Below are 8,441 nucleotides of genomic sequence, written 5' to 3' on the forward strand. Positions count from 1 at the left end.
CTTCGCAACAGCATGGATGGAACTGGAGAGCATCATGCTAAGCGAAATAAGCCAGGGGGCGAAAGACAAATACCATATGATCTCACCTATAAGCGGAACCTAACCAACAATGCAAAGAAGCAAGGCAAATATGACCAGCAACACTGAAAGGAAAAGAAATCAACAGAGACAAGAGGGAAGGGGGGGGTAGGGAAAGGGAAGGGAAGGGGAAAGTCAAGGAACATATAGCAAGGACTCATGGACAAAACCAAAGGGGAAGAGCTGAGGGAGGGAAGGAGGGAGGGGGCAAGGGAAAGAGGTGGGGGGAAGGCAGAGACAAATGTATTTAAAAAGTAAATAAATTAATTAAAAAAAAATGTACTGTACCCATCATGCCAGGCATTGTGTTTGCCTCTAGAAAGATCCAAATGAATAAAACCTGATTATTACCCTTAAAGAGCTCAAAGACTGGTGGTTGAGATAGATATTTTAGCATATGAATGATAATAAAACAATAAATGTTACTATAGGGGGCCATGTGAGGAGAGAAGACTAAAAAGTTGATACTCAGACCTAGAGTGGTCTGAGAAGATTTCACTGAGAAGATGACATTTCAGCTGGATTTGAAAAATGAGTAAAAGTTTACCAGACAAATGAGATAATCATTTTTGTCCATTTTCTTTTTGAATTATTTTTTCCTCCTTATATATAATTAATGAGATGTCTGGATTATCATTGCTCATAAAAATCTAATTTTCTGTTTTCTTATTGTTCAGCCCGATGTCTCACATATAGGACACAGTTTTGTGTATAAGCCTCGATGTTATCATCTATAAAATGGGAACTAATACTACCTACTCAGAAGAGTTGCTTTGAGGATTCTAAGGAAAAATATATCCAAATGCTTAGCACTATTCCCATGTATGAGTTAGAATGGTGTTTGGCTGTACATCATAGAACTCCAAATTTGATGGCTTGATCAAGCTGGGGGTTATTCTCCTGGGATATGAGAAAGTCCCAAGGGAAACAGTGCAGTGTTGGTATAGAGACTCTAGGATGGTGCAGTGTTCTGGCTCCTGTGAACTTTCTGCTTTGACTTTCTTAGCATATGGTTTTTGTTTCTAAAGTTTGTTGAGTCATAATCATGAGATGGCCCCTCTGCCTCCAGTCCCATTTAATTCAGGAAGAAGAAAGAAAGAAGAAGGAAAGAGTAATACCTTTATCAGGAAAGCAAAAATTCACCTTGAAATCTCTATCAGACTTCTGTTTATGAGTCCAAAGACAGAACTTTTCAGGTGGCCTCCCCTGACTAAGGGAATCTGAGAAGGCAAATTTTAGTTCGGCATTTTGGCATCATAAACAAGATTGAGCTTCTCATAGGAAAGAGAAGGAGCATGGATATTACGTAAACAACCAGCAGCCTCTGCTGCAACTAGTAGACAATAAACGCTCAACAGTTGGTGTTACCCTGGAGAAAACACTCAATAAATGTTTTCAGTTGGATAGAACCATCTCCACATTGCCCTCCTGGCCCAAGTGACCATCATCTCTTGCTATACTAAAAGCCTCCTAATGGAGGTAGATCTCCTTACTGCCATTCTTGCCTCTCTACATTTCTCACCAGGAGTCAAAGTGACCTTTTAAAAATGTAAGTTGAGTGCTTGCTTCGGCAGCACGTATACTAAAATTGGAATGGTACAGAGAAGATTAGCATGGCCCCTGCCCAAGGATGACACGCAAATTCGTGAAGCGTATTTTTTTCAGACCACAAGGCCTTGAAACTCGAAATCAACCTCAAAGAGAAACTTCAAAAACTTGCAAACTCATGGAGACTGAACAGTACACTATTAAACAATGAATTGGTCAATAATGAGATAAGAGAAGAAATCAAAAAATTTCTGGAAACAAATGAAAATGAACAGACAACAGTCCAAAACCTATGGGACACAGCAAAGGCGGTCCTGAGAGGGAAGTTCATAGCAATACAGGCTTACCTGAAAAAGATAGGAACATTTCAAATAAAATACCTAACACTACAACTTCAAGAACTGGAGAAACAAAAACAAATAAATCCCAGAGCAAGTAGAAGGAAGGAAATAGTCAAGATTAGAGAAGAACTGAATGACATAGAGACAAAAAGAACAATTCAGAGGATCAACCAATCTAGAAGCTGGTTCTTTGAAAAGATAAATAAAATTGACAAGCCTTTAAGCAGACTCATCAAGAAAAAAAGGGAGAGGACCCAAATTAATAATATCAGAAATGAAAGAGGAGAAATAACAACTCATACCACAGAAATACAAATGATCATCAGAAACTATTATGAACAATTATATGCCAAGAAATTTGAAAATCTTGATGAAATGGACAAATTTTTAGAAAAGTATAATCTTCCAACACTGAAGGAGGAAGAAACAGAAAGCTTGAACAGACCGATAACAGCTGGGGAAATTGAAGCAGTAATCAAGAAACTCCCAGCACACAAAAGCCCTGGGCCGGACAGTTTCACAGGAGAATTTTACAAAACATTTAAGGAAGAGCTAACCCCTGTCCTTCTCAGACTATTCCAAAAAATCCAAGAGGAGGGAAGACTCCCAGACTCTATGAGGCCAGCATCACCCTGATCCCAAAACCAGATAAAGACCCTACAAAGAAAGAAAACTACAGGCCAATTTCGCTGATGAACATAGATAATAAAATCCTCAACCAAATATTGGCAAACCACATCCAGCAATACATTAAAAAGATTATCCACCACGATCAAGTGGGATTCATCCCAGGGATGCAGGGATGGTTCAATATACGCAAATCAGTAAACGTGATACATCACATAAATAAAAGAAAAGACAAAAACCACATGATCATCTCGATACATGCAGAAAAAGCATTTGATAAGGTACAGCACCCATTTATGATCAAAACATTCAGCAGAATGGGAATAAATGGGGCATTCCTCAACATAATAAAGGCCATATATGAAAAACCTACAGCCAATATCATACTTAACAGGCAAAAACTGAAAGCTTTCCCACTAAGATCGGGAACACGACAAGGATGTCTGCTCTCACCGCTTCTTTTCAACATCGTATTGGAAGTCCTAGCCACAGCGGTCAGACAAAGAAAGAGATAAAAGGCATCCATATAGGAAAGGAGGAAGTAAAGCTATCATTGTTCGCAGATGACATGATAGTGTACATAGAGAACCCTGTAGACTCTACCAAAAAACTCCTCAACCTAATAAGTGAATTTGGCAAAACAGCAGGATACAAAGTCAACATTCAGAAATCAAAGGCATTTTTGTACACCAGCAATGCTATAGAAGAAGAAGAAATCAGGAAAAAAATACCATTCGATATAGCAAGAAGAAAAATAAAGTACCTAGGCATAAATTTAACCAAAGATGTAAAAGACCTGTATGCAGAAAACTATACAACATTGAAAAAAGAAATTAAGGAAGACACAAATAAATGGAAGCATATACCGTGCTCATGGATTGGAAGAATTAATATCCTCAAAATGTCCATACTACCCAAAGCAATTTATAGATTCAATGCAATCCCTATTAAGATACCAATGACGTATTTCACAGAAATAGAACAGACATTTCAAAAATTTATATGGAACCATAAACGACCCCGAATAGCCGCAGCAATTTTGAGAAAGAAACACAAAGTAGGAGGGATCACAATCCGGACATCAAACTCTACTACAAAGCCACTATACTCAAAACAATCTGGTACTGGCACAAGAACAGACCCATAGACCAGTGGAACAGAATAGAAAGCCCAGAAGTAAGCCCAGGTCTCTATGGGCATCTAATATTCGACAAAGGGGGCAGAAGCATAAAATGGAGCAATAACAGCCTCTTCAACAAATGGTGTTGGGAGAGCTGGACGGCTACATGCAAAAAATTGAAATTGGATCATCAGCTGACACCATACACAAAAATAAACTCAAGATGGATAAAAGACATAAATATAAGTCGCAACACCATCAAAGTCCTCGAGGAGAACATTGGCAGGAAACTCTCAGATATCCCACGCAGCAATTTTTTCACTGATATGTCTCCTAAAGCAAGGGACATAAAGGAAAGAATAAACAAGTGGGACCTCATCAAAATAAGAAGCTTCTGCATGACTAAAGAAAACATCAGCAAAATGAAAAGGGAGCCAACCCTATGGGAAAATATATTTGCCAATGATACATCACATAGAGGTTTGATCTCCAAGATATATAAAGAACTCACTCGACTCCACTCCAAGAAGACAAACGATCCAATCGAAAAATGGGCAAAGGACCTGGGCCGATGCTTTTCCAAGGAGGAGATACAGAGGGCCCAGAGGCATTTGAAAGGATGCTCAGCATCACTAGCCATCAGAGAAATGCAGATCAAAACCACCATGAGGTACCACCTCACACCGGTCAGAATGGCCATCATAGACAGATCCACAAACAACAGGTGCTGGTGAGGCTGTGGACAAAGGGAATCTTAGTACACTGTTGGTGGGAATGCAGACTAGTGCAGCCACTGTGGAAGGCGGTGTGGAGTTTCCTCAAAAAGGTGAAAATGGAACTGCCTTTTGATCCAGTGATTCCCCTGCTGGGAATATACCCTAAGAACACCAAAACGCCAATACAAAAGAACCTATGCACCTCAATGTTCATAGCAGCACAATTTACAATAGCCAAGTGTTGGAAGCAACCTAAGTGTCCATCAGTAGATGATTGGATCAAAAAATTATGGCACATATACACAATGGAATACTACGCAGCAGAAACGAAAAAAGAACTACTAAACTTCGCGACAGCATGGATAGAACTGGAGAGCATTATGCCAGGCGAAATAAGCCAGGGGGCAAAAGACAAATACCATATGATCTCACCTATAAGCAGAACCTAACCAACAATACAAAGATGCAAGGAAAATATGACCAGCAACACTGAAAGGGAAAAGAAATCAACAGAGACAAGAGGGAAGGAGGGAGGGGCGGGCAGGGAAAGGGAAGGGAAGGGGAAAGTCAAGGAACATATAGCAAGAACTCATGGACAAAACCAAAGGGGAAGAGCTGAGGGAGGGAAGGAGGGAGGGGGCAAGGGAAAGTGGTGGGGTGGAGGCAGAGACAAATGTATTTAAAAATAAAGAAAGAAAGAAAGAAGAAAAAGAAAACACACACACACAAAATAAAAAATAAAATGTAAAATAAAATTTTAAACTATAAAAATAAAAGCACCTGAAACTAATATAAAATATATTGAATGTAAACTGTTAATTGAAAAAAATTAAAAATAATAAAATAAAAAATAAAAATGTAAGTTGACATAAATGTAAGAGCTAAAACTATAAAACTCCTACAACATGGTAAAAGCCTCATGACATTGGATTTGGCAATGATCTCTTGGATATGACGGCAAAAGCAGAGGCAACAAAAGAAAAACAGATAAATTGGACTACATAAAAATGAAAAACTTCTGTGCATAAAAGGACATAATCAATGGAATGAAAGGGAAATTACAGAATAGGAGAAAATATTTGCAAGCCATATATCTGATAAAGGGTGCATGTCCAGAATATATAAACAGCTCCTGCAACTCAACAACAAAAAACCGAGATAACCCATTAAAAGTGGGCAAAGTGTTTGAATAGACATTTCTTCAAAGATGACATGCAAATGACCAAAAAGCACATTAAAAATGGTCCATATTAACAATCAGTAAGGAAATAAAAATGAAAACCACAGTAAGATACAACTTTCCAACCACTAGGATAGGTGTGAAAAAAACAGAAAATAGCAAGTGTTTTGGTAGGATATAGAGAAGTTGGAACCCTTGTGCACTTTTGGAAGGAATGTAAAATGGTGCAGCTATTTCAGCCCTCTACATGCAAAATATTAAGAATAGAACTACCTATGATCTAGCAATTCCACTTCTGAATATATCCCCCAAAAATCAAAAGCATGGTCTTGAAGAGATATTTGTACATTATTTACAATAGTGAAAAGGTGGAAGCAACTTTGTCATCCAAATGACCTCTCATGACCAACAGGCCTCACTGATTTAGCACCTGCAGATCTCTTTGACCGCATGTGAAAGTACTCTGCTCATGTTCTAGTGCCATCCATCTACTTATATATTAAATCTGCTAATCTCATTCCTGCCACAGGGCTTTGCTCTGCTTTTCCCTTTGCCTAGAACATTCTTCTCTATTTTCAAACAGTTGGCTCTTTCTTGTCATTCAGATCTAAGCTCAAATATTTTCTCATTATTTTAAAAAAGATTATATTTATTTATTTATTTTTAGAGAAGGGGAGGAAGGGAGAAAGAGGGAGAGAAACATCAATGTATGGTTGCTTCTTGCATGCCCCCTACTGGGGACCTGACCCACAACCGAGGCATGTGCCCTAGATTGGGAATTGAACTGGTCACCTCTTGGTTCACCGGCCAGTACTCAATCCATTGAGCCACACCAGCCAGGGCTCAAGTACTTTGTCTTTAAAGAGATCATTCTCTAACTCTGGCTAAGATGTATCTTCTGCTACACCTTAGTCACCATCTATTATGTAGCCTTATATAATTTATTCATAGTGCTTTTCACTATGTGAAATTATCTAATATGTTTATTATCTGTCTTCGTTCAGAAGAATCTGTGCTGAATGAGAGCAAACTTTGTATGATTTACTACTGTAATCAAAAGGCTGACATATAAATATCAAGGCACTCAATAAATATCAATTAAACAAATAATTGAATTTGGCAAATATTTATTGGGTCCTCATTATGTGTCAGGCAATGTACTAGGCACCAAGCATAAACAAACATTATGTGATCAACTTCCAAGACTGGAGTCCTAAGTTCTATTGCAGACCTAACTTAGAAAGAGCAGGGCTGAGTGATGTAGAGAGGGCCCGATGATTCAATTGAGCCCCTGTATCAAACTTCACCTGAAATTATTATGCTCTTAGACTTTAAAATTTCATGAGCCCTTAGGTTCCCTTGTTCTCATAAGCCAGTTTGAGCTGGGTTTCTGCCCCTTCCCAACCAGATCCCTAACCTGTACATAGAGTCGCTGGTAGCCATAGACTCTTCATGCATTGTTAATGGGCCATGTGTACATATGTAAGAAGATGGGGACAATTTTTCCCCCAGGGCTCCTCTTAGGAAAGAGACAGAATTAATCTGAGAGGGAGATAATTGAGACTTCCAGATATAAGTGGAATTTCTCTTCATGTGAAAGGAAAAATCTCCACATTAATCTAGTGGGAGAGAAAGGAGAAAGAAAAAAGGAGAGACGAGGTGATTTTGGACACGAGTTGCCAAATTAATTCAATGTTGTTATCCACAAGTCATTAGCAAATTATTAAACTTTCAAAATGCTTGAGTTTAAATGGATTTGTTTGTGTGTGTGTGTGTGTGTGTGTGTGTGTGTGTGTGTGTGTTGGGTGTGGTGCAGGGCAGGATGTGGTACAGGGGCTGGGCTTTGTGCCTGGATTGACATGGTATGGAATTGAGGCAGCATGAACAGAGAGGCAGAGAAAGACCTGATGGAAAATGTCCCAGAGGGCATAGAAGGTGCATGCGTGCATGCGTGCATGTAGTGTGCTGGACTCTCCTCAGGCTGTGGATTTGGGCTCAGGTGATATTGATTCAGATCTCCCAAGGACAATAGGGCTAAGGTGCTACCTTGTCTATATACAAATATTTCCTTCTATTAAAATAAATATATTCTCAGTGTTCTACATTTCATTAATGTCTTACTATGAATGAATAATTATGTATATACATTTTATAGCCTCTTGGCTTTATATGTAATTTTTTATTATACACAAAACTTTTCTTCCAAAGCCTTTGGTTATTTTAGAAGTTTCAGTGTACTTTATAAACTTCACCTATTTTAGAACCACCATCCCTATGTACTATAATTATCACGGGATTGTTATGATCATACCCACCTTAAATGCTTTCACAGGAAATTGTTTTCCTTCTAAAAACATGGCCCAATGCCAGAACCTGATATAGATATCTGAGTCAATGGTTAGTGTCAACTCCACACAGAAATGTTATGAATTTCCAACATGTTGTATAATCCAACCTTTCCGAAATGACTGGTGCTGTTTTAAAAGTGAGAAGTAATCACAGTGCATGCTGTGCTCCTTGGCTTGTCACCATTGTGGATCAGATGAGAGACACTGGCCAGATCTCGGACAATGGACCAAGTCAAACAAGACCTGAGTGCAGATTTGCTGTCCTCCGCGTAGAGGGGCTCACAGATCTCAGGCCGGAGTACAGCACTTGAGGATGCTGTTGTATCCATCCCACATCCTCATTATTCAGTTCTTTGGCATTTGCTGTGTGCTATAGAGCATGAAAAGATGAAGGAAATTATGATCTCGGTGAAAGTGGTAGCAAGCAGTTGAAGACACAGGCTTTGGTTCAGTCCATTTCTTCCACCTCAAACCTCTTTCCTC

The 8,441-nt window shown here is 38.9% G+C and overlaps 1 non-coding gene across 1 annotated transcript; it reads left to right on the forward strand.

Moving 5' to 3' along the window:
- The first annotated feature begins 1,636 nt into the window (after window positions 1–1,636).
- Window positions 1,637–1,740, forward strand: LOC129086178 (U6 spliceosomal RNA). Its single transcript, XR_008530782.1, has one exon. It is a non-coding gene; the product is annotated as a U6 spliceosomal RNA (small nuclear RNA).
- Window positions 1,741–8,441: the final 6,701 nt, after the last annotated feature.

This window comes from Pteronotus mesoamericanus, unplaced genomic scaffold, assembly GCF_021234165.1.
Source record: "Pteronotus mesoamericanus isolate MK-2021 breed Mesoamerican mustached bat unplaced genomic scaffold, CSHL_Meso_final scaffold_36, whole genome shotgun sequence".
Classification (NCBI taxonomy): Eukaryota; Metazoa; Chordata; class Mammalia; order Chiroptera; family Mormoopidae; genus Pteronotus; species Pteronotus mesoamericanus.